Below are 27781 nucleotides of genomic sequence, written 5' to 3'. Positions count from 1 at the left end.
TTCTCATTGTTTGTGGTTTGCATTGAGCGTTTCCTGGAGGATCAGTACTAGATTCCGATGCACTACTGCCGCTTTACTCTATCCCTTGGACCTTCACATTGACGATGAATCACAGAAAATGCGTCGGAATTTAATACAAAAGGCATAATGCCGACTTAAGAACAAGAAGAGTAAATATTATCTTTGTTTATGGTTTGCTATGAACGTTTCCTGGGAGATTAGTATTAGATTCCGATGCACCACTGCTGCTTTACTTTATCGCTCGGACCTTCACATTGAAGATGAAATACAGAAATTGCGTCGGGATTTATTACCAAAGGCACAATGCACACTTAAATACAAGAAGAATAATCCTTCTCATTGTTAGTGGTATGCTTTGACCGTTTCCTGGGAGATCAGTGTTAGATTCCTACGCACTACTGTAGCTTTACTCTAACCCTTGGACGTTCACACTGTCGATGAAGTACAGAAATTGCGTCGGGTTTTAATACAAAACGCACAATATCAACTTGAGTACAAGAAGAGAAAGTCTTCTCAAAGTTTGTGGTTTGCTTTGAGCGTTTCCTGGGAAATGAGTATTACATTCCGATGCACTACTGCAGCTTTAATCTATCCGTTGGACCTTCACATTCACGATGGAACACAGAAATTGCGTCGGGATTTGACACAAAAGGCACAATGCCGACTTAAGTACAAGACGAGTAAAACTTCTCAGTGTTTGTCGTTTGCTTTGAGCGTTTCCTGGGTGAACAGTATTAGATTCCGATGCACTACTGCAGCTTTACTATACCCTTGGACCTTCACATCGACGACGAAACACAGATATTGCGTCGGGATTTAAAACGAAAGGCACAATGCCGACTTATGTACAAGAAGGTTAAATCATCTCATTGTTCATGGTTTGCTATGAGCGTTTCCTAGGAGATCAGTATTAGGCTGCGATGCACTACTGCAGCATTATTATATCCCTTGGACCTTCACATTGACGATGAATAATAGAAATTGCGTCGGGATTTAATACAAAAGGCAAAATGAAGACTTAAGTACAAGACGAGTAAAACTTCTCAGTGTTTGTCGTTTGCTTTGAGCGTTTCCTGGGAGAACAGTATTAGATTCCGATGCACTACTGCAGCTTTACTATACCACTGGACCTTCACATTGACGATGAAACACAGAAATTGCGTCGGGATTTAATACAAAAGCCACAATGCCGACTTAAGTACAAGAAGGTTATATCTTCTCATTGTTTGTGATTTGTTTGAGCTTTTCCTGGGAGATCAGTAATAGATTCCAATGCACTACTGCAGATTTACACTATACCTTCGACCTTCATATTGATGATGAAACTCAGAAATTAAGTCGGGATTCAATTTAAAATGCACAATGCCAACTTCAGTACAAGAAGTGTAAATCTTTTCATTGTTTGTGGTTTGCTTTGATCGTTTCCTGTGGTATCAGTACTAGATTCCGATGCACTACTGCAGCTTTACTCTATACCTTGGACCTTCACATTGACGATGAAACACAGAAAATCAATCGGGATTTAATGCAAAAGACACAATGCCGACTTATGTACAAGAAGAGTAAATATTCTCTTTGTTTGTGGTTTGCTTTGAGCGTTTCCTGGGAGATCAGTATTAGATTCCGATGCACTACTGCAGCTTAACTCTATCCCTTTGATCTTCACATTGACGATGAGATACAGAAATTGTGTCGGGATTTAATACAAAAAGCACAATGCCGACTTAAGTGCATGAAGGTTTAATCTGCTCATTGTTTGTGGTTTGTTTGAGAGTTTCCTGGGAGATCAGTATTAGATTCCGATGCACTACTGCAGCTTTACTCTATCCCTTGGACCTCAACATTGACGATGAAACACAGAAATTGCGTCGGGATGTAATACAAAAGGCACAATGCCATCTTAAGTACAAGAAGAGTAAATCTTCTGATTGTTTGTGGTTTGCTTTGAGCGTTTCCTGGGATTTCAGTATTAGATTCCGATGCACTACTGCAGCTTTACTCTATCCTTTGGACCTTCACTTTGACGATAAAACACAGAAATTGCGTCGGGATTTATTACAACAGGCACAATGCCGACTAAGTACAAGAAGAGTAAATCTTCTCATTGTTTGTGGTTTGCTTTGAGCGTTTCCTGGGAGATGAGTATTAGATTCCGGTGCACTACTGCAGGTTTACTCTATCCCTTGGAACTTCACATTGACGATGAAACACAAAAAATCAATCGGGATTTAATACAAAAGGCACAATGCCAACTTATGTACAAGAAGAGTAAATTTTCTCTTAGTTTGTGGTTTGGTTTGAGCGTTTTCTGGGATATCAGTATTAATTCCGATGCACTACTGCCACTTAACTCAATCCCGTGGATCTTCACATTGACGATGAAACACAGAAATTGCGTCGGGTTTTAATACAAATGCACAATGCCGACTTAAGTACAATGAGAGTAAAGCTTCTCTTTGATTGTGGTTTGGTTTGAGCGTTTCCTGGGAGATCAGTATTAGATTCCGATGCACTACTGGAGCTTTACTCCATCCCTTGGACCTTCACATTGACGATGAAACGCGGAAATTGCCTTGGGATTTAATACAAAAGGCACAGTGCCGACTTATGTACAAGAAGGTTTAATCTTCTCATTGTATGTGGTTTGTTTGAGCTTTTCCTGGGAGATCAGTATTAGATTCCGATGCTCTACTGCAGCTTTACTCTATCCCTTGGACCTTCACATTGACGATGAACCACAGAAATTGCGTCGGGATTTAATAAAAAAGGCACAATGCCGACCTAAGTGCTAGAAGAGTAAATCATCTCTTTGTTTCTGGTTTTCTTTGGGCGTTTCCAGGAGGATCAGTACTAGAATCTATGCACTACTGCAGCTTTACTCTATCCCTTGGACCTTCACATTGACGATGAAACACTGAAATTGCGTCGGATTTAATACGAAAGGCACAATGCCGACATACGTACAAGAAGGTTAAATCATGTCATTGTTTGTGGTTTGTTATGAACGTTGCCTGGGAGATCAGTATTAGACTCCGATGCATTACTGCAGCTTTATTCTATTCCTTGGACCTTCACTTTGACGACGAAACACAGAAATTCCGTCTGGATTTAATACAAAAGGAACAATGCCGACTTAAGTACAAGAAGAGTAAATCCCCTCATTGTTTGTTGTTAGATTTGAGCGTTTCCTGGGAGATCAGTATTCGATTGCGATGCACTACTGCAGCTTTACTCTATCCCTTGGACCTTGACACTGACGATGAAACACAGAAATTGCGTCAGGATATAATACAAAAGGAAAACGCCGTCTTAAATACAAGAAGAGTAAATATGCTCATTGTTTGTGGTTTGCTTTGAGTGTTTCCTGGAAGATCAGTATTTGATTCCGATGCACTTCTGCAGCTTCACTCTATCCCTTGGACATTCACAGTGACGATGAAACACAGAAATTGCGTCGGGATTTAATACAATTGGCACAATGCCGACTTAAGTACAAGAAGAGTAGATTTTTTCATTGTTTGTGTTTTGCTTTGAGCGTTACCTGGGATATCTGTGTTAGATTTTGATGCACTACTGCGGATTTGCTCTATCCCTTGGACCTTCACATTGTCGATGAAACACAGACATTGCGTCAGGATTTAATACAAAAGTCGCAATGCCGACTTAAGTACAAGAAGAGTAAATCATCTCTTTGCTTGTGGTTTGCTTTGAGCGTTTCCTGGGAGATCAGTATTAGATTCCGATGCACTACTGCAGCCTTACTCTATCCCTCGGACCTTCACATTGTCGATGAAGTACAGAAATTGCGTCGGGTTTTAATACAAAAGTCACAATATCAACTTGAGTACAAAGAGAGAAAATCTTATCAATGTTTGTGGTTTGCTTTGAGTGTGTCCTGGGATATCAGTATTACATTCCGATGCACTACTGCTGCTTTACTCTATCCGTCGGACCTTCACATTCACGATGGAACACAGAAATTGCGTCGGTATTGTATACAAAAGGCGCTATGCCGACATAAGTACAAGAAGAGTAAATCTTCTCAGTGTTTGTCGTTTGCTTTGGGCGTTTCCTGGGAGATCTGTACTAGATTCCGGTGCACTACTGCAGCCTTAATCTACCCCTTGGACCTTCACATTGACGATGAAACACTCATATTGCGTCGGGATTTATTACAAATGCCACAATGCTGACTTATTTACAAGCAGATGAAATCTTCTCATTGTTTGTGGTTTGCTTTGAGCGTTTCCTGGGAGATCTGTATTAGTTTCCGATGCACTACTGCAGCTTTACTGTATGCCATGTAACTTCACATTGAAGATGAAACACACAAATTGCGTCGGGATTTAATACAAAAGGCACAACGCCGACTTCAGTACAAGAAGAGTAAATCTTCTCATTGTTTGTGGTTTGCTTTGAGCGTGTCCTGGGATATCAGTATTAGATTCCGATGCACTACTGCTGCTTTACTCTATCCCTTCGACTTTCACATTGACGATGAAACGCAGAAATTGCCTCGGGATTTAATACAAAAGGCTCAATTGCGACTTAAGTACAAGAAGAATAAATCTTCTCATTGTTTGAGGATTGCTTTGAGCGTTTCCTGGGAGATCAGGATTATATTCCGATGCACTACTGCAGCTTTACTGTATAACTTGGACCTTTACCTTGAAGATGAAACACAGAAATTGCGTCAGATTTAATACAAATGCAAAATGCCGACATAGGTACAAGAAGAGTAAATCATCTCATTGTCTGTGGTTTGCTTTGAGCGTTTCCTGGCAGATCAGTATTAGATTCCGAAGCACTACTGCAGCATTACTCTATCCCTTGGACCTTCACATTGACGATGAAACACAGAAATAGCGTCTGGATTTATTACAAACGTTACAATGCCGACTTAAGTAAAGGAAGAGTAAATCTTCTCATTGTTTGTGGTTTGATTAAGCGTTTCCTTGGAACTCAGCATTAGATTCCGATGCACTACTGAAGCTTTACTCTTTCATTTGGACCCTCACATTGACGATGAAACACAGAATTAGGGCACGGATTTAATATGAAAGGCACAATGGCGACTTATGTAAAAGAAGGTTATATCATCTCATTGTTTATGGTTTGCTATGAACGTTGCCTGGGAGATGAGTATTAGACCCCGATGCACTACTGCAGCATTACACTATTACTTGGACCTTCACAATGACGATGAAACTCAGAAATTGCGTCGGGATTAATACCAAAGTCATATTGCCTACTTAAGTACAAGAAGAGTAAACCTTCTTGATGTTTGTGGTTTGCTTTGAGCGTTTCCTAGGAACTCAGTACTTGATTCGGATGCACTACTGCAGCTTTAATCCATCACATGGACCTTCACATTGTCTATGAAACACAGAAATTGCTTCGGGATTTAATACAAAACGCACTATGCCAACTTGAGTACATGAAGAGTAAATCTTCTCATTGTTTGTGGTTTGCTTTGAGTGTTTCCTGGGATATTAGTATTACAATCCGATTCACTACTGCAAGCTTTGCTCCATCCCTTGGCTCTTCACTTTGTCGATGAAACACAGAAATGGCGTCGGGATTTAATACAAAGGGCACAATGCCAACTTAAGTACAAGAGGAGTGAAGCTCCTCATTATTTGTGGTTTGCTTTCAGCGTTTCCTGGGAGATCAGTAATAGATTCAGATGCACTACTGCATCTTCACTCTATCCCTTCGACTTTCACATTCACGATGAGACACAGAAATTGCGTCGGGATTTATTACAAAAGGCACAATGCCGACTTAAGTACAGGAAGTGTAAATCTTCTCATTGTTTGTGGTTTGCGTTGAGCGTTTCCTGGGAGATCAGTATTTGATTCCGATCTACTACTACAGCATTACTCTGTCTCTTGGACCTTCACTGTGACGGTTAAACACAGAAATTGCGTCGGGATTTAATACAATAGGCACAATGCCGACTTAAGTGCAAGATGAGTAAATTCTTTCATTGTTTGTGGTTGGCTTTGAGCGTTACCTGGGATATATGTGTTAAAATTTCATGCACTACTGCAGCTTTACTCTATCCCTTGGACCTTCACATGGTCGATGAAACGCATACATTGCGTCGGGATTTAATAGAAAAGTCACAATGCCGACATCAGTACAAGAAGAGTAAATCATCTCATTGTTTGTGGTTTGCTTTAAGCGTTTCCTGGGAGATAAGTATTAGATTCCGAAGCACTACTGCAGCATTACTCTATCCCTTGGACCTTCACATTGACGATGAAACACAGAAATAGCGTCTGGATTTATTACAAACGTTACAATGCCGACTTAAGTAAAGGAAGAGTATATCTTCTCATTGTTTGTGGTTTGATTAAGCGTTTCCTTGAAACCCAGCATTAGATTCCGATGCACTACTGAAGCTTTACTCTTTCATTTGGACCCTCACATCGACGATGAAACACAGAAATAGGGCATGGATTTAATAGAAAAGTCACAATGCCGACATCAGTACAAGAAGAGTAAATCATCTCATTGTTTGCGGTTTGCTTTCAGCGTTTCCTGGGAGATCAGTATTTGATTCCGATGCACTTCTGCAGCATTACTCTGTCTCTTGGACCTTCACTGTGACGGTTAAACACAGAAATTGCGTCGGGATTTAATAGAAAAGTCACAATGCCGACATCAGTACAAGAAGAGTAAATCATCTCATTGCTTGTGGTTTGCTTTCAGCGTTTCCTGGGATATCAGTATTAGACTAGGATGCACTACTGCAGCTTCACTCTGTCCCTATTACCTTCACATTGACGATGAAACACAGAAAAAGCGTCGGGATTTAACACGAAAGGCACAATGCCGTCATAAGTAAAATAAAGTTAAATCCTCTCATTTCATGTGGTTTCTTTGAGCGTTTTCTTGTAGATCAGTATTAGTTTCCGATGCACTACTGCAGCTTTACTCTATTCCTTGGACCTTCACATTGACGATGAAACACACAAATTGCGACGGGATTTAATACAAAAGGCACACTGCCGACTTGGGTACAATAAATGTAAATCTTCTCATTGTTTGTGGTTTCCTTTGAGCGTTTCCTGGGAGATCAGTACTAGATTCCGATGCACTACTCCAGTTTTACTTTATCCCCTGGACCATCACATTCACGATGAAAGACAGAAATTGTGTCGGGATTTTATACAAAGGGCACAATGCCGACTTAAGTACAAGAAAAGTATATCTTCTCATTGTTTGTGGTTTGCTTTTTGCGTTTCCTGGGTGATCAGTATTTGATTCCGATGCACTACTGTAGCTTTACTCTATCCCTTGGACCGTCACATTAACGATCAAACACATAACTTGCGTTAGGATTCAATACAAAAGGCACATTGCCGACTTAAGTACAAGAAGGTTAAATCTTCTCTATGTTTGTGGTTTGCTTTGGGCTTTCCCTGGGAGATCAGTACTAGATTCGGATGCACTACTGCAGCTTTAATCTATCGCATGAACCGTCTAATAGACGAAGAAATACAGAAATTGCGTCTGGGTTTATTACAAAAGGAAAATCCTGTCTTAAGTACTAGAAGAGTAAATATTCTCATTGTTTGTGGTTTGCTTTGAGCGTTTCCTGGGAGATCAGTATTAGATTCCGATGCACTACTGCAGCTTTACTCTATCCCTTGGAGCTTCACATTAACAAAGAAACGCAGAAATAGCCTCGGGATTTAATACAAAAGGCACAATGCCGACCTAAGTAAAAGAAGAGTAAATCTTCTCATTGTTTGTGGTTTGCTTTGAGCCTTTTTTTCTGGGAGATCAGTATTAGATTCCGATGCTCTACATCAGCTTCACTCTATCCCTTGGACCTTGACATTGACGATGAAACACAGAAATTACGTCGGGATTTAATACAAAAGGAAAATGCCGTCTTAAGTACATGAAGGGTGAATATTCTCATTGTTTGTGGTTTGCTTTGAGCGTTTCCTGGGAGAATAGTATTACATTCCGAGGCTCTACTGCAGCTTTACTCTATCCTTTGGACCTTCACATTAAGGAAGAAACGTCGAAAAAGCCTCGGGATTTAGTACAAAGGGCACAATGCCGACTTAAGTAAAAAAAGAGAAGTTCTTCTCATTGTTTGTGGTTTGCTTTGAGCGTTTTCTGGGAGATCAGTATTAGATTCCGATGCTCTACATCAGCTTCACTCTATCCCTTGGACCTTGACATTGACGTTGAAACACAGAAATTGCGTCGGGATTTAATACAAAAGGAAACTTCACATTGTTAGTGGTTTGCTTTGAGCGTTTCCTGGGAGATCAGTGTTTGATTCCGATGCACTACTGCAGCTTCACTCTATCCCTCGGACTTTCACACTGTCCATGAAAAACGGAAATTGCGTCGGGATTTAATACAAATGGCACAATGCCGACTTAAGTACAAGAAGAATAAATCTTCTCATTGTTTGTGGTTTGCTTTGAGCGTTTCCTGGGAGATCAGTATTAGAATCCGATGCACTACTGCAGCCTTACTCTATCCCTTGGACTTTCACATTGGCGATGAAACAAGAAATTGCGTCGGGATTTTATACAAAAGTTACAAAGCCGACTTAAGTACATGAAGGGAGAATCTTCTCATTGTTTGAGGTTTGCTTTGAGCGTTTCCTGGGAGATCAGCATTAGAATCCGATGCACTACTGCAGCTTTACTCTATCCCTTGGACCTTCACATTGGCGATAAAGCACAGAAATTGCGTCGGGATTTAATACAAAAGGCACAATGTCGACTTAAGTACAGGAAGAGTAAATAATCTCTTTGTTTGTGGCTTGCTTTCAGCGTTTCCTGGGAGATCGGTATTAGATTCCGATGCACTACTGCAGCTTTACTCTATCCCGTGGACCTTCACAATGGCGATGAAACACAGAAATTGCGTCGGGATTTAATACAAAAGGCACAATGCCTACGTAAGTGCAAGAAGAGTAAATCTTCTCTTTGTTTGTGGTTTGCGTTGAGCGTTTCCTGGGAGATCAGTATTTGATTGCGATGCACTTCTGCAGCATTACTCTGTCCCTTGGACCTTCACTGTGACGATGAAACACAGAAATTGCGTCGGGATTTAATACAAAAGGCACAATGCCGACTTAAGTACAAGAAGTGTAAATCTTCTCATTGTCTCTAGTTTGCTTTGAGCGTTACTTGGGGGATCAATACTAGTTTCCGATGCACTACTCCAGCTTTACTGTCTCCCTTGGACCTTCACATTGAGGATGAAACACAGAAATAGCGTCGGGATTTAATACTGAAGGCACAATGACGACTTTACAAGAAGAGTAAATAATCTCTTTGTTTGTGGTTTGCTTTGAGCGTTTCCTGGGAGATCAGTAATTGATTCCGATGCACTACTGCAGCCCTTACTCAATCCCTTGGACCTTCACATTGACGATGAAGCACAGAAATAGCGTCGAGATTTTATACAAAAGTTACAATGCCGACTTAAGTACATGAAGGTTAAATCTTCTCATTGTTTGTGGCTTGCTTTCAGCGTTTCCTAGGAGATCAGTATTAGTCTATAATGCACTACTGCAGCTTCACTCTGTCCCTAGGACCTTCACATTGACGATGAAACACAGAAATTGCGTCGGGATTTATCACGAAAGGCACAATGCCGACATAAGTAAAGTAAAGTTAAATCCTCTCATTTCATGTGGTTTCTTTGAGCGTTTTCGTAAAGATCAGTATTAGTTACCGATGCCCTACTGCAGCTTTACTCTATTCCTTGGACCTTCACATTGACGATGAAACACAGTAATTGCGACGGGATTTAATACAAAAGGCACACTGCCGACTTGGGTACAAGAAATGTAATTCTTCTCATTCTTTGTGATTTGCTTTGAGCGTTTCCTGGGAGATCAGTACTAGATTCCGATGCACTACTCCAGTTTTACTCTATCCCCTGGACCATCACATTCACGATGAAACACAGAAATCGCGTCGGGATTTTATGCAAAGGGCACAATGGTGACTTAAGGAAAGAAGGTTAAATCTACTCAATGTTTGTGGTTTGCTTTGAGCGTTTCCTGGGAGATCAGTGTTAGATTCCGATGCACTACGGCAGCCTGACTCTATCCCTTGGGCTTTCACATTGTCGATGAAACACAGAAATTTTACTCTATCCCTTGCACCATTACATTGACGATGAAACACAGAAATTGCGTCGGGATTTAATACAAATGACACAATGCCGACTTAAGTACAAGAAGAATAAATCTTCTCATTGTTTGTGGTTTGCTTTGAGCGTTTCCAGGGAGATCAGTATTAGAATCCGATGCACTACTGCAGCCTTACTCTATCCCTTGGACTTCCACATTGGCAATGAAACAAGAAATTGCGTCGGGATTTAATACAAATGGCACAATGCAGTCTTGAGTACAAGAAGAGAGAATCTTCTCATTGTTTGAGGTTTGCTTTGAGCGTTCCTTGGAGATCAGCATTAGATTCCGATACACTACTGCTGTTTTACTCTATCCCTTGCACCACCACATTGCTGATGAAACACAGAAATTGCGTAGGGGATTTAATACAAATGGCACAATGCTGACTTAAGTAGAAGAAGAATAATTCTTTTCATTGTTTGTGGCTTGCTTTGAGCGTTTCCTGGGAGATCAGAATTAGATTCCGATGCACCACTGCAGCTTTTTTCTATCCCTTGGACTTTCACACTGACGATGAAACACAGAAATTTGACACTATCCCATGCACCTTTACATTGACGTTGAAACACAGAAATTGCGTCGGGATTTAATGCAAAAGGCACAATGCCGACTTAAGTAAAAGAAGAATAAATCTTCTCACTACTAGTAGTTTGTTTGAGCGTTTCCTGGGAGATCAGTATTAGAATCCGATGCACTACTACAGCTTTACTCCATCCCTTGGACTCTCACATTGACGATGAAACACAGAAATTGCGTCGCGATTTAATACAAATGGCACAAGGCCGGTTTAAGTAGTAGAAGAGCAAATACTCTCATTGTTTGCGGCTTGCTTTGAGCGTTTCCTTGGAGATCAGTATAAGATTCCGATGCAATATTGCAGCTTTATTCTATCCCTTGGAACTTCACATTGACGATGAAACACACAAATTGCGTTGGGGTTTAATACAAAAGGCACAATTCCAACTTTATTACAAGAAGAGTAAATCTTCTCCATGTTGTCGTTTCCTTTGAGCGTTTCCTGGGAGATCAATGCTAGGTTCGGATGCACTACTGCAGCTTTAATCTATTCCTAGGACCTTCTCATTGACGATGATACACAGAATTTGCGTCGGGATTTAATACAAAAGGCACAATGACGACTTAAGTACAAGAAGAGTAAATCTTCTCATCGTTTGTGGTTTGCGTTGAGCGTTTCCTGGGAGATCAGTAATAGATTCCGATGCACTACTGCAGATTTACTCATTCCCTTGGACCTGCACATTGACGATGAAACACAGAAATTGCGTCGGGATTTAATACAAAAGGCACAATGGCGGCTTAAGTACAAGAAGAGTTATTCTTTTCATTCTTTGTGGTTGATTTGAGCGTTTCGGGGAGATCAGTAATAGATTCCGATGCACAACTGCAGCTTTACTAAATCCCTTGGACCTTCATATTGACGATCAAACACAGAAATTGCGTTGGGATTTAACACAAACGGCACATAGCCGAATTAAGTACAAGAAGAGTAAATCTGCTCAATATTTGTATTTTGCTTTAAACGTTCCCTGGGAGATCAGTACTACATACAGGTGCACTACTGCAGCTTTAATCTATGCCTTGGACCTTCTCATTGACGTGGAAAGACAGATATTGCGTCGGGATTTAAAATAAAAGGCACAATGCTGACTTCAGTAGAAGAGGCTTAAATCTTCTCAATGTTTGTGGTTTGCTTTGAGCGTTGCTGGGAGTTCAGTGTTTGATTCTGATCCACTACGACAGCCTTACTATATCCCTTGGACTTTTACATAGTCTATGAAACACAGAAATTGCGTCGGGATTTAATACAAAAGGCACAATGCCAACTAGAGTACAAGAAGAGTAAATCTTCTCATTGTTTGTGGTTTGCTTGAGCGTTTCCTGGGTGTTCAGTATTACATTTCGATGCACTACTGCAGCTTTACTCTATCCCTAGGACCTTCACATCCACGATGGAACACAGATATTGCGTCGGGATTTAATACAATAGGAACAATGCCGACTTAGGTACAAGAAGAGTAACTCTGCTCATTGTTTGTGGTTTGGTTTGAGCGTTTCCTGGGAGATCACTATTAGGTTCCGATGCACTACTGCAGCTTTACTCTATCACTTGGACCCTCACTTTGACGATGAAAAACAGAAATTGCTTCGGGATTTAATACGATAGGCACATTGCCGACTAAGAACAAGAAGGCTAAATTTTCTCATTGATTGTGGTTTGCTTTGAGCGTTTCCTGGGATATCAGTACTAGATTCGGATGCACTACTTCAGCTTTAATCTATCCCTTTTACCGTCTTAATAGACGATGAAACACAGAAATTGCGTCGGGATTTAATACAAAAGGCACAATGCCAACTTAAGTACAAGAAGAGTAAATCTTCTCATTGTTTGTGGTTTGCTTTGAGCGTTTCCTGGGATATCAGTATTACATTCCGATGCACTACTTCTGCTATACTCTATCACTTGCACCTTCACATTGACGATGAAACACAGATATGGCGTCGGGAATAGATACAAAAGGCACAGTGCCGACTTAAGTAGAAGAGGAGTAAATCTTCTCATTGTTTGTATTTTGCTTTGAGCCTTTCCTTGGAGCTCTGTATTAGATTCCGATGAACTACTGCAGCTTTACTCTATCCCTTGGAACTCCACATTGACGAAGAAACACAGAAATTGCGTCGGGATTTACTCCATAAGCACAGTGTCGACTTAAGTACAAGAAGAGTATATCTTCTCGTTGTTTGTGGTTTGCTTTGTGCGTTTCCTGGGAGATCAGTGTCAGGTTCCGATGCCCTACTGCGGTTTTACTCTATCCCCTGGACTTTCACAATGTCGATGACACACCGAAATTGGGTCAGGATTAAATACAAAAGGCACGAAGCCTACTTGAGTACAAGAAGAGTAAATCAGGTCATTGTTTGTATTTTGCTTTGAGCGTTTCCTGGGAGCTCTGTATTAGATTCCGATGAACTACTGCAGCTTTACTCTATCCCTTGGACCTTCACATTGACGATGAAACACAGAAATGGCGGCGGGAATTAATACAAAAGGCAGAATGCGGACTTAGGTACAAGAAGAATAAATCTTCTCATTGTTTGTGGTTTGCTATGAGCGTCTAATGGGAGATCACTGTTCGATTCCGATGCACTACTCCAGCTTTACTCTATCTATTGGACCTTCACATTGACGATGAGACACAAAAATTGCTCCGGGATATAATACAAAAGGCACAATGCTGACTTAAGTACAAGAGGAGTTAATCTTCTCATTGTTTGTGGTTTGCTTCGAGCGTTTCCTGGGAGAACAGTATTAGATTCCGACGCACTAATGCAGCTTTGCTCTATCCCTTCGACCTACACATTGGCGATGAAACACAGACATAGCATCGGGATTTAATACAAATGGCACAATGCCGACTTAAGTACAAGAAGAGGAATTTTCTCATTGTTTGTGGTTTGCTTCGAGCGTTTCCTGGCAGATCAGTGTTAGATTACGATGCACTACTGCAGCTTTACTCTATCCCTTTGGACCTTCACATTGACGATGGAACCCAGAAATAGCGTCGGAATTTAATACAAATGGCACAATGCCAAATTGACTACAAGAAGAGTAAATGTTTTCATTGTTTGTGTTTTGCTTTGAGCGTTTCCTGGGATTTCAGTATTACATTCCGATGCAATACTGCAGCTTCACTCTACCCCTTGGACCTTAACGTTGACGGTGAAACACAGAAATAGCGTCGGGATTTAATACAAACGGCACAATGTCGACTTAAGTACAAGAAGAGTAAATCTTCTCAGTGTTTGTGATTTGCTTTGAGCGTTTCCTGGGAGATCAGTATTAGATTCCGATGCACTAATGCAGCTTTACTCTATCCCTTAGCCCTTCTCATTGACGATGAAACACAGAAATTGCGTCGGCATTTAATACTAAAGGCACAATGCCGAGTTAAGCACAAGATGAGTAAATCTACTCATTGTTTGTGGTTTGCTTTGAGCGTTTCCTGTGAGATCAGTGTTATATTCCGATGCACTACTGCAGCTTTACTCTATCCCTTGGACCTTGACATTCATGGTGGAAACAACAATTGCGTCTGGATTTAATACAAAAGCACAATGCCGACATAAGTACAATAAGAGTAAATCTTCACATTGTTTGTGGTTTGCTTTAAGCGTTTCCTGGGAGATCAGTATTAGATTCCGATGCACTACAGCAACATTACCTTATTTCTTTGTCCTTCACATTGACGATGAAACGCAGAATTTGCCTCGGGATTTAATACAAACGGTACAATGCCGACATAAGTACAAAAAGAGTAAATCTTCTCATTGTTTGTGGTTTGCTTTGAGCGTATCCTGGGAGATTTCTATTAGATTCCGATGCACTACTGCAGCTTTACTCTATCTCTTGGACCTTCACATTGACATTGAAACGCAGATTTTGCGTCGGGATTTCATACAAAAGGCACAATGCCAACTTGAGTACATGAGGAGTAAATGTTTTCATTGTTAGTGGTTCGCTTAGAGCGTTTTCTGGGATATCAGTATTACATTCCAATGCACTACCGCAGCTTTACTCTATCCCTTGGACCTTCACATTGACGGTGAAACACAGAAATTGCGTCGGGATTTAATACAAAAGGCACAATGCCGACTTAAGTACAAGAAGAGTAAATCTTCTCATTGTTTGTGGTTTGCTTTGAGCGTTTCCTTGGAGATCAGTGTTAGATTCCGATGTACCACTGCAGCTTTACTCTATCCCAATGGACGTTCACACTGACGATGAAACACAGAAATTGCGTCAGGATTTAACACATAAGCCACAATGACGTCTTAAGTACAAGAAGAGTAAATCTTCTCATTGTTTGTGGTTTGGTTTGAGCGTTTCCTGGAAGATCAGTTTTAGATACCGACGCACTACTGCAGCTTTACTCTACCCCTTGGACCTTCACATTGACGAAGGAACACAGATACTGCGTCGGGATTTAATCCAAAAGGGACACTGCCAACTTGAGTACAAGAAGAGTGAATCTCATTGTTTGTGGTTTGCTTTGAGCGTTTCCTTTGATATCAGTAATACCTTCCGATGCACTACTGCAGCTTTACTCTATCCCTTGGACCTTCACATTGTCGATGAAACACAGAATTTGCTTCGGGATTTAACATAAAAGGAACAGTGCCAACTTGAATACCGGAAGAGTAACTCTACTCTTTGTTTGTGGTTTGCTTGGAACGTTCCATGGGATATCAGTGTTAGATTCCGATGCTCTACTTCAGTTATACTCTATCCCTTGGACCTTCGCATTGACCGTCTGACACAGAATCGGCGTCAGGATTTAATACAAAAGGAAAAATCCGACTTAAGTACATTAAGAGTAAATCTTTTCATTGTTTGTGGTTTGCTTTGAGTGTTTCCTAGAAGATCAGTATTAGATTCCGATGCACTACTGCAGGTTTACTCTATCCCTTGGTTCTGCACATTGACGATGAAACACAGAAATTGCGTCGGGATTTAATACAAAAGGCACAATGCCAACTTGAGTACAAGAGGAATAAATCTTCTCATTGTTTGTGGTTTGCTTTGAGCGTTTCCTGGGATATCAGTATTACATTCCGATGCACTACCGCAGCTTTACTCTACCCCTTGGACCTTCACATTGACGATGAAACACAAAATGGCGTCGGGAATTAATACAACAGGCAGAACGCCAACTTAAGTACAAGAAGAGTAAGTCTTCTCATTGTTTGTGGTTTGCCTTGAGCGTTTCCTGGGAGATCAGTATTAGATACCGACGCCCTACTGCAGCTTTACTCTATCCCTTGGACTTCACATTGACGATGAAACACAGATATAGCGCCTGGATTTAATACATGAGGCACAATGCCGACTTAAGTACAAGAAGAGTAAGCCTTCTCATTGTTTCTGGTTTGCTTCGAGCGTTTCCTGGCAGATCAGTGTTAGATTGCGATGCACTACTGCAGCTTTACTATATCCCTTGGGCTTTCACATTGTCGATGAAACACAGAAATAGCGTCGGGATTTAATACAAATGGCACAATGCCAAGTTGAGTACAAGAAGAGTAAATGTTTTCATTGTTTGTGTTTTGTTTTGAGCGTTTCCTGGGATATCATTATTACATTCCGATGAAATACTGCTGCTTCACTCTATCCCTTGGACCTTCACATTGACTGTGAAACACAGAAATAAAGTCGGGATTTAATACAAAAGGCACAATTGCGACTTAAGTACAAGAAGAGTAAGTCTTCTCATCGTTTGTGGTTTGCTTTGAGCGGGTTCCTGGGAGATCAGTATTAGATTCCTAAGCACTACTGCATCTTTACTCTATCCCTTGGCCCATCACATTGACGTCGAAACACAGAAATGGCGTCGGGATATAATACATAACGCACAATGCCGGCTTAAGCACAAGAAGGGTAACCTTCTCATTGTACGTGGATTGTTTTTAGCCTTTCCTGGGGGATCAGTGTTACATTCCGATGTACTACTGCAGCTTTACTCGATCCCTTGGACGTTCACACTGACGATGAAACACAGAAATTGCGTCGGGATTTAATACAAAATGCACAATGCCAACTTGAGTACATAGAGTAAATGTTTTCATAGTTTGTGGTTTGTTTTGAGCGTTTCCAGCGAGATCAGTATTAGATTCCGATGCACTACAGAAGCTTTACTTTATCCCTTGGATCTTCACATTCACGATGGAACACAGAAATTGCGTCGGGATTTAAATCAAAAGGCACAATGCCGACATAAGTACAGGAAGAGTAAATCTTCTCATTGATTGTGGTTTGCATTGAGCGTTTCCTGGGAGATCAGTATTAGATTCCGATGCACTACAGCAGCATTACCCTATCTCGTGGTCCTTCACATTGACGATGAAAAGCAGGAATTTGCCTGGGGTTTTAATACAAAAGGCACAATGCCGACTTAAGTACAAGAAGAGTAAATCTTCTCATTGGTTGTGGGTTGCTTTGAGCGTTTCCTGGGAGATCTCTATTAGATTCCGATGCACTACTGCAGCTTTACTCTATCTCATGGACCTTCACATTGACATTGAAACGCCGAATTTGCGTCGGGATTTACTACAAAAGGCACAATCCCAGCTTGAGTACAAGAAGAGTAAACGATCTCATTGTTAGTGGTTCGCTTAGAGCGTTTTCTGGGATATCAGTATTAGATTCCAATGCACTACTGCAGCTTCACTGTATCCCTTCGACCTTGACATTCACGATGAGACACAGAAATTTCGTCGGGATTTAAAACAAAAGGCACAATCCCGACTTAAGTACAAGAAGTGTACATCTTCTCTTTGTTTGTGGTTTGCTTTGACCGTTTCCTGTGAGATCAGTATTAGATTCCAATGCACTACTGCAGCTTTACCCTCTCCCTTGGACCTTCACATTGACGATGAAACACAGATATTGCGTCGGGATTTAATACAAAAGGCACAAAGCCAACTTGAGTACAAGTAGATAAATGTTTGCATTGTTGTGGTTTGTTATGACTGTTTCCAGCGGGATCAGTATTAGAATCCGATGCACTATTGCAGCTTTACTTTTTCCCTTGGCTCTTCAAATTCACGATGGAACACAGAAATTGCTTCGGGATTTAAATCAAAAGGCACAATGCCGACTTAAGTACAAGAAGAGTAAATCTTCTCATTGTTTGTGGTTTGCTTTGAGCGTTTCCTGGGAGATCAGGAGTAGATTCCGATGCACTACTGCAGCTTTACTCAATCCCTTGGACTTTCACATTGTCGATGAAACACAGAAATTTTTTCGGGATTTAACACAAAAAGCACAATGCCAACATGAGTACAAGCAGAGTAAATCTTCTCATTGATTGTGGTTTGCTTTGAGCGTTTCCTGGGATATCAGTATTATATTCCGATGCACTACTTCAGCTATACTCTATTCCTTGGACCTTCGCATTGGCAGTCTAACACAGAAATGGCGTCAGGATTTTATACAAAAGGCACAAATCCGACGTAAGTACATTAAGAGTAAATCTTCTCGTTGTTTGTGGTTTGTTTTGAGCGTTTCCTGGAAGATCAGTATTAGATTCCGATGCACTACTGCAGTTTTCCTCTATCCCCTGGACTTTCACATTGTCGATGATACACAGAAATTGCATCGGGATTTAATACAAAAGGCACAATGCAAACTTGAGTACAAGAAGAGTAAATCTTCTCATTGTTTGTGGTTTGCTTTGAGGTTTTTTTGGGATATCAGTAATACATTACGATGCACTACTGCAGCATTACTCTATCCCTTATACCTTCACATTGACGATGAAACACAGATATAGCGTCTGGATTTAACACAAACGTTACAATGCCGACTTAAGTAAAGGAAGAGTAAATTTTCTCATTGTTTGTGGTTTGATTAAGCGTTTCCTTGGAGATCAGTATTAGATTCCGATGCACTACTGAAGCTTTACTCTTTCATTTGGACCTTCACATTGACGATGAAACACAGAAATAGGGCACGGATTTAATATGAAAGGCACAATGCCGGCTAATGTACAAGAAGGTTATATCATCTCATTGTTTGTGGTTTGCTATGAACGTTGCCTGGGAGAGGAGTATTAGACCCCGATGAACTACTGCAGCATTACACAATTACTTGGACCTTCACATTGACGATGAAACTCAGAAATTGCGGCGGGATTTAATACCAAAGTCACATTGCCTACTTAAGTACAAGAAGAGTAAATCTTCTCGATGTTTGTGGTTTGCTTTGAGCGCTTCCTAGGAACTCAGTACTTGATTTGGATGCACTACTGCAGCGTTAATCCAACACATGGACCTTCACATTGACGATGAACCACAGAAATTGCGTCGGGATGTAATACAGAAGGCACAATGCCGACCTAAGTACTAGAAGAGTAAATCTACTCATTGTCTGTGGTTTGCCTCGAGGGTTTTCTGGAAGATCAGTGTTAGATTCCGATGCACTACTGCAGCTTTACTCTATCCCTTGGAATTCCACATGTCGATGAAACACAGAAATTGCTTCGGGATTTAATACAAAACGCACAATGCCAACTTGAGTACAACAAGAGTAAATCTTCTCATTGTTTGTGGTTTGCTTTGAGCGTTTCCTGGGATATGAGTATTACATTCCGATTCACTACTGCAAGCTTTACTCCATGCCTTGGATCTTCACATTGACGATGAAACACAGAAATGGCGTCGGGATTTAATACAAAGGGCACAATGCCAACTTAAGTACAAGAAGAGTAAATCTCCTCATTATTTGTGGTTTGCTTTCAGCGTTTCCTGGGAGATCAGTAATAGATTCCGATGCACTCCTGCAGTTTTACTCTATCCCGTTACCCTCACATTGACGATCAAAGACAGAAATTGTGTCGGTATTGAATACAAAGGCACTCTGCCGTCTTAAGCACAAGAAGAGCAAATCTACTCGATGTTTGTGGTTGTCTTTGAGCGCTTCCTGGGAGATCAGTACTCGATTCGGATGCACTGCTGCAGCTTTAATCTATCCCTTGGACCTACACATTGACGAAGAAACTCAGAAATGGCGTCGGGATTACATACAAAAGGCACAATGACGACTTAAGTACGAGAAGTGTAAATCATCTCATTGTTAGTGGTTTGCTTTGAGCGTTTCCTGGGAGACCAGTATTAGATTCCGATGCACTACAACAGCTCCACTCTATCCCTTGGACCTTGACATTGACGATGAAACACAGAAATTGAGTCGGGATTTAATACAAAAGGAAAATGCTGTCTTAAGTACAAGAAGAGTAAATCTTCTCTTTGTTTGTGATTTGCTTTGATCGTTTCCTGGGAGATCAGTATTAGATTCAGATGCACTACTGCGGCTTTACTCTATCCCTTGGGCCTTCACATTGTCGATGTAACACAGATATTGCGTCGGGATTTAATACAGAAGGCGCAATGTCGACTTAAGTACAGAAAGAGTAAATAATCTCTTTGTTTGTGGTTTGCTTTGAGCGTTTCCTGGGAGATCAGTAATAGATTCCGATGCACTACTGCAGCCCTTACTCAATACCTTGGCCTTCACATTGACGATGAAGCACAGAAACAGCGTCGGGATTTTATACAAAAGTTACAAAGCCGACTTAAGTACATGAAGGTTAAATCTTCTCATTGTTTGTGGTTTGCTTTCAGCGTTTCCTGGGAGATCAGTATTAGACTAGGATGCACTACTGCAGCTTCACTCTGTCCCTAGGACCTTCACATTGACGATGAATCACTGAAATTGCGTCAGTATTTAACACAAAAGGCACAATGCCGACATAAGTGAAATAAGGTTAAATCCACTCATTTCATGTGGTTTCTTTGAGCGTTTTCTTAAAGATCAGTATTAGTTTCCGATGCACTACTGCAGCTTTACTCTATCCCTTGGACATTCAAATTGAAGATGAAAATCAGAAATTGCTTCGGGATGTAATACAAAAGGCACAATGCCGACTTAAGTACAAGATGAGTAAGTTTTTTCATTGCTTGTGGTTTGCTTTGAGCGTTTCCTGGGAGATCAGTATTAGATTCCGAGGCACTACTGCAGCTTTACTCCATCCTTTGGACCTTCACATTAAGGAAGAAACGTCGACTAAGCCTCGGGATTTAATACAAAAGGCGCAATGCCGGCTTAAGTACAAGATGAGTTAATATCCTCTTTGTCGAGGTTTGCTTTGAACGTTTCCTGGGAGATCAGTATTAGATTCCGATTCAGTAGTGCGGCTTTACTCTATCCCTTGGACTTTCACATTGACGATGAAACACAGAAATAGCGTCGGGATTTAATTCAAAAGTTACATTGCCGACTTAAGTACACGAGGAGTAAATCTTCTCATTGCTTGTGGTTTGCTGTGAGCGACTCCTGGGAGATCAGTATTAGTTTCCGATGCTCTACATCAGCGTCACTCTATCCCTTGGACCTTGACATTGACGATGAAACACAGAAATTGCGTCGGGATTTAATACAAATGGTAACTTCACATTGTTTGTGGTTTGCCTTGAGCGTTTCCTGCGAGATCAGTTTTAGATTTCTATGCACTACTGCAGCTTTACTCTAACCCTTTGACCTACACATAGACGATCAAACACAGAAATTGCGCCAGTATTTAATACAAATGGCACATTGCCGACATAACTACAACTAGAGTAATTCTTCTCACTGTTTGTGGTTTGCCTTGAGCGTTTCCTCGGAGATCAGTACTATTTCGGATGAACTACTGTCTCTTTAATCTATTCCTTGGACCTTCTCATTGACGATGACACAGAAATTGCGTCGGGATTTAAAACAAAAGGCGCAATGCCGACTTAAGTACAAGAAGAGAAAATCTTCTCATTGTTTGCTGTTTGCTTTGAGCGTTTCCTGGGATATCAGTATTACATTCCAAAGCACCACTGCAACTTTACTCCATCGCTTGGACCTTCACATTGACGATGAAACACAGAAATGGCGTCGGGAGGTAATACAAAAGGCACAATGGCGACTTAAGTACAAGAAGAGTAAATCTTCTCGTTGTTTGTGGTTTGCTTGAGCGTTTCCTGGGAGTTCAGTATTAAATTCCGATCCACTACTGCGGCTTTACTCTATCCCTTGGACCTGCACATCCACGATGGAACACAGTTATTGCGTCGGGATTTAATATAAAAGGCACAATGCCGACTTATGTACAAGAAGAGTTACTCTGCTCATTCTTTGTGGTTTGCTTTGAGCGTTTCGTGGGAGTTAACTATTAGGTTCCGATGCACTACTGCAGCTTTACTCTATCACTTGGGCCCTCACATTGACGATGAAACACAGAAATTGCGTCGGGATTTAATACAAAAGGCAGAATGCCGACTTAAGTACAAGAAGAGTAAATCATCTCATTGTGGTTTGCTTTGTGCGTTTCCTGTGAAATCAGTATTAGATTCCGATGCACTACTGCAGTTTTACTCTATCCCTTGCACCTTCACTATGACGATGGAACACAGAAATTGCGTCGGGTTTTAATACAAATGTCACAATGCCGACTTAAGTACAAGAAGATTAAATCTTCTCATTGTTTGTGGTTTGCTTTGAGCGTTTCCTGGGAGATCAGTATTAGAATCCGATGCACTACTGCAGCCTTACTCTATCCCTTGGACTTTCACATTGGCGATGAAACAATAATTGCGTCGGGATTTAATACAAATGGCACAATGCAGACTTGAGTACAAGGAGAGAGAATCTTCTCATTGTTTGAGGTTTGCTTTGAGCGTTCCTGGGAGAATAGCATTAGATTCCGATGCAATACTGCAGTTTTACTCTATCCCTTGCACCATGACATTGCTGATGAAACACAGAAATTGCGTAGGGGAATTAATACAAAAGGCACAATGCCGACTTAAGTACAAGAAGAATAAATCTTTTCATTGTTTGTGGCTTGCTTTGAGCGTTTCCTGGGAGATCAGTATTAGATTCCGATGCACCGCTGCAGCTTTTTTCTATCCCCTGGACTTTCACATTGACGATGAAACACAGAAATTTGACACTATCACATCCACCTTTACATTGACGATGAAACACAGAAATTGCGTCGGGATTTAGTACAAAAGGCACAATGCCGGCTTAAGTAGAAGAAGAGTAAATACTCTCATTGTTTGTGGTTTGCTTTGAGCGTTTCCTTGGAGATCAGTATTAGAATCTGATGCACTACTGCAGCTTTACTCCATCCCTTGGACTTTCACATTGACGATGAAACACAGAATTTGCGTCGGGATTTAATACAAATGGCACAAGGCCGGCTTAGATAGAAGAAGAGTAAATACTCTCATTGTTTGTGGTTTGCTTTGAGCGTTTCCTTGGAGATCAGTATTAGATTCCGATGCTATGCTGCAGCTTTACTCTATCCCTTGGAACTTCCCATTGACGATGAAACACACAAATTACATTGGGGTTTAATACAAAAGGCACAATTCCAACTTCATTACAAGAAGAGTACATTTTCTCGATGTTGTGGTTTGCTTTGAGCGTTTCCTGGGAGATCAATGCTATATTCGGATGCACTACTGCAGCTTTAATCTATTCCTAGGACCTTCTCATAGACGATGATACACAGAAATTGCGTCAGGATTTAATACAAAAGGCACAATGCCGACTTAAGTACAAGAAGAGTAATTCTTCTCAATGTTTGTGGTTTGCGTTGGGCGTTTCCTGGGAGATCAGTAATAGATTCCGATGCACTACTGCAGCAATACTCTATTCCTTGGACCTTCACATTGACATTGAAATACAGAAATTGCGTCGGGGTGTAATACAAAAGACACAATGCAGACTTAAGTACAAGAAGAGTAAATCTTCTCACTGTTTGTGGTCTGCTTTTAAAGCTTCCTGAGAGATCAGTTATAGATTCCGATGCACTACTGCAGCTTTACTCTAAGCCTTGGACCTTCACATAGACGCTCCAACACAGACATTGCACCGGGATTTAATACAAAAGGCACAATGCCGACTTAAGTACAAGAAGAGTAAATCTTCACATTGTTTGTGGTTTTCTCTGAGCGTTTCCTGGGAGATAGGTGTTAGATTCCTATGCACTACTGCAGCTTTTCTCTAACCCTTGGACCTTCACGTAGACGATCAAACACAGAAATTGCGCCGGTATTTAATACAAATGGCACATTGCCGACTTCAGTACAACAAGAATAAATCTTCTCATCGTTTGTGGTTTGCTTTGAGCGTTTCCTGGGAGATCAGTACTATTTCGGATGCACTACTGCCTCTTTAATCTATTCCTTGAACCTTCTCATTGACGATGACACAGAAATTGCGTTGGCATTTAGTACAAAAGGCGCAATGCCGACTTAAGTACAAGAAGAGTATAACTTCTCATTGTTTGTGGTTTGCTTTGAGCGTTTCCTGGGAGATCAGTTTTAGATTCCGATGCACTACTGCAGCTTTACTCTATCCCTCGGACTTTCACATTGTCGATGAAAAACGGAAATTGCGTCGGTATTTAATACAAACGGCACAATGCTATCTTGAGAACAAGTGGAATAAATCTTCTCATATTTTGCGGTTTGCTTTGAGCGTTTCCTTGAATATCAATATTACATTCCGTTGCACTACTGCAGCTTTAATCTATCCCTTGGACCTCCATTTGACGATGAGACACACATTGCGTCGGGATTTAATACAAAAGGCACATTGCCGACTTAAGTACAAGAAGACTAAATCTTCTCATTGGTTGTGTTTTGCATTGAGCGTTTCCTGCGAGATCAGTACTAGATTCGGATGCTCTACTGCAGCTTTAATCTATTTCTATGACCTCTCATTGACGATTAGACACAGAAATTGCGTTTGGATTTAATACAAAAGGCACAATGCTGACTTAAGTACAAGAAGGTTAAATATACTCAATGTTTGTGGTTTGCTTTGAGCGTTTCCTGGGAGATCAGTATTAGATTCCGATGCACTACGGCAGCCTTACTCTATCCCTAGGACCTTCACATCCACGATGGAACACAGATATTGCGTCGGGATTTAATACAATAGGAACAATGCCGACTTAAGTACAAGAAGAGTAACTCTGCTCATTGTTTGTGGTTTGGTTTGAGCGTTTCCTGGGAGATCACTATTAGGTTCCGATGCACTACTGCAGCTTTACTCTATCACTTGGACCCTCACATTGACGATGAAAAACAGGAATTGCGTCGGGATTTAATACGACATGCACAATGCCGACTAAGAACAAGAAGGCTAAATTTTCTCATTGATTGTGGTTTGCTTTGAGCGTTTCCTGGGAGATCAGTACTAGATTTGGATGCACTACTGCAGCTTTAATCTATCCCTTGGACCGTCTTAATTGACGATGAAACACAGAAATTGCGTCGGGATTTAATACAAAAGGCACAATGCCGACTTAAGTACAAGAAGAGTAAATCTTCTCATTGTTTGTGGTTTGCTTTTAAAGCTTCCTGAGAGATCAGTTATAGATTCCGATGCACTACTGCAGCTTTACTCTATCACTTGGACTTTCACATTGTCGATGAAGCACGAAAATAGTGTCGGGATTTAATTCAGCTGGCACAATGCTAACTTGAGTGCAAGAAGAGCAAATCTTCTCATTGTTCGTGGTTTGCTTTGAGCATTTTCCTGGAATATCATTATTACATTCCGTTGCACTACTGCAGCTTTACTCCATCCCTTGGGCCTTCATATTGACGACGAAACACAGACATTGCGTCGGGATTTAATACAAATAGCGCAATGACGATTTAAGTTCAAAAAGAGTAAATCTTCTCATTGTTTGTGGTTTGCTTTGAGCGTTTCCTAGGAGATCACTAATAGATTCCGATGCACTACTGCAGCCTTACTCTATCCCTTGGACCTTCACATTGACGATCAAACACAGAAATTGCGTCGGGATTTAACACAAGCGGCACATAGACGACTTAAGTACAAGAAGAGTAAATCGTCTCATTGTTTGTATTTTGCTGTAAGCGTTTCCTGGCAGATCAGTACTAGATACGGATGCACTACTGCAGCTTTAATCTATGCCTTGGACCTTCTCATTGACAATGAAAGACAGATATTACGTCGGGATTTTAAACGAAATGCAGAATGCCGACTTAAGTACAAGAAGAGTAAATCTTCTCATTGTTTGTGGTTTGCTTTGAGCGTTTCCTGGGATATCAGTAATACATTCCGATCACTACTTCAGCTTTACTCTATCACTTGGACCTTCACGTTGACGATGAAACACAGAAATGGCGTCGGGATTTAATACAAATGGCACAATGCAGACTTAAGTACTAGAAGAGTAAGTCTTCTCATTGTTTGAAGTTTGCTTGAGCGATTCCTGGGAGGTCAGTATTAGATTCCGGTGCACTACTGCAGCTTTACTCTAACCCTCTGACCTTCACATTTACGATGGAACACAGAAATTGCGTCGCGATTTACTACAAATGGCACATTGCCGACTTAAGTTTCAGAAGAGTAGATCTTCTCATTGTTTGTGGTTTGTTTTGAGTGTTTCGTGGGAGACCACTATTAGGTTCCGGTGCACTACTGCAGCTTTACTCTATCCCTTGGACCTTCCCATTGACGATGAAACGCAGAAATTGCCTCTTCATTTAATACAAAAGGCACAATGCCGACTTAAGTACAAGTAGAGTAAATCCTAACATTGTTTGTGGTTTGCTTTGAACGTTTCCTGGGAAATCAGTATAACATTCCGATGCACTACTGCAGCTTTACTCTATCCCTTGGACCTTCACATTGACGATGAAACACAGATATAGCGACGGGATTTAGTACAAAAGGCACAATGCCGAGTTAAGTACAAGAGAAGTAAATCTTCTCATTGTTTGTGGTTTGCTTTGAGCGTTTCCTGGGAGAACAGTATTAGATTCCGACGCACTAATGCCGCTTTACTCTATCGCTTGGACCTTCGCATTTACGATGAAACACAGAAATGTTGTTCGGATTTAATACAAAAGCACAATGCCGACTTATGTACAAGAAGTGTAAATCTTCTCATTGTTTGTGGTTTGCTTTAAGCGTTTCCCGGTAGATCAGTATTAGATTCCTATGTACTACTGCACCTTTTCTCTATCCCTTGGACCTTCACGTTGACGATGAAACACAGAAATAGCGTCGGAATTTAATACAAATTGCACAATGCCAAATTGACTACAAGAAGAGTAAATGTTTTCATTGTTTGTGTTTTGCTTTCAGCGTTTCCTGGGATATCTGTATTACAATCCGATGCAATACTGGAGCATCACTCTACCCCTTGGACCTTCACATTGACGATGAAACAAATAAATGGCGTCGGGAATTAATACAAAAGGCAGAACGCCGAATTAAGTACAAGAAGAGTAATTCTTCTCATTGTTTGTGGTTTGCTATGAGCGTTTCCTGGGAGATCAGTATTAGTTACCGACGCCCTACTGCAGCTTTACTCTATCCCTTGGACCTTCACATTGACGATGAAACACAGATATAGCGCCGGTATTTAATACAAATGGCACAATGCCGACTTAAGTACAAGAAGAGGAATCTTCTCATTGTTTGTGGTTTGCTTCGAGCGTTTCCTGGCAGATCAGTGTTAGATTACGATGCACTACTGCAGCTTTACTCTATCCCTTTGGACTTTCACATTGACGATGAAACACAGAAATAGCGTCGGAATTTAATACAAATGGCACAATGCCAAATTGACTGCAAGAAGAGTAAATGTTTTCATTGTTTGTGTTTTGCTTTGAGCGTTTCCTGGGATATCAGTATTACAATCCGATGCAATATTGCAGCTTCACTCTACCCCTTGGACCTTCGCATTGACGGTGAAACACAGAAATAGCGTCGGGATTTAATACAAACGGCACAATTTCGACTTAAGTACATGAAGAGTAAATCTTTCATTGTTTGTGATTTGCATTGAGCGTTTCCTGGGAGATCAGTATTAGATTCCGATGCACTACTGCAGCTTTACTCTATCCCTTGGACCTTCACATTGACGATGAAACACAGAAATTACGTTGAGATATAATACATAAAGCACAATGTCG

The sequence above is a fragment of the Schistocerca piceifrons genome, chromosome 2 (genome assembly GCF_021461385.2).
Source record: "Schistocerca piceifrons isolate TAMUIC-IGC-003096 chromosome 2, iqSchPice1.1, whole genome shotgun sequence".
NCBI lineage: Eukaryota > Metazoa > Arthropoda > Insecta > Orthoptera > Acrididae > Schistocerca > Schistocerca piceifrons.
Note: the sequence above shows the minus strand (reverse complement) of the source record.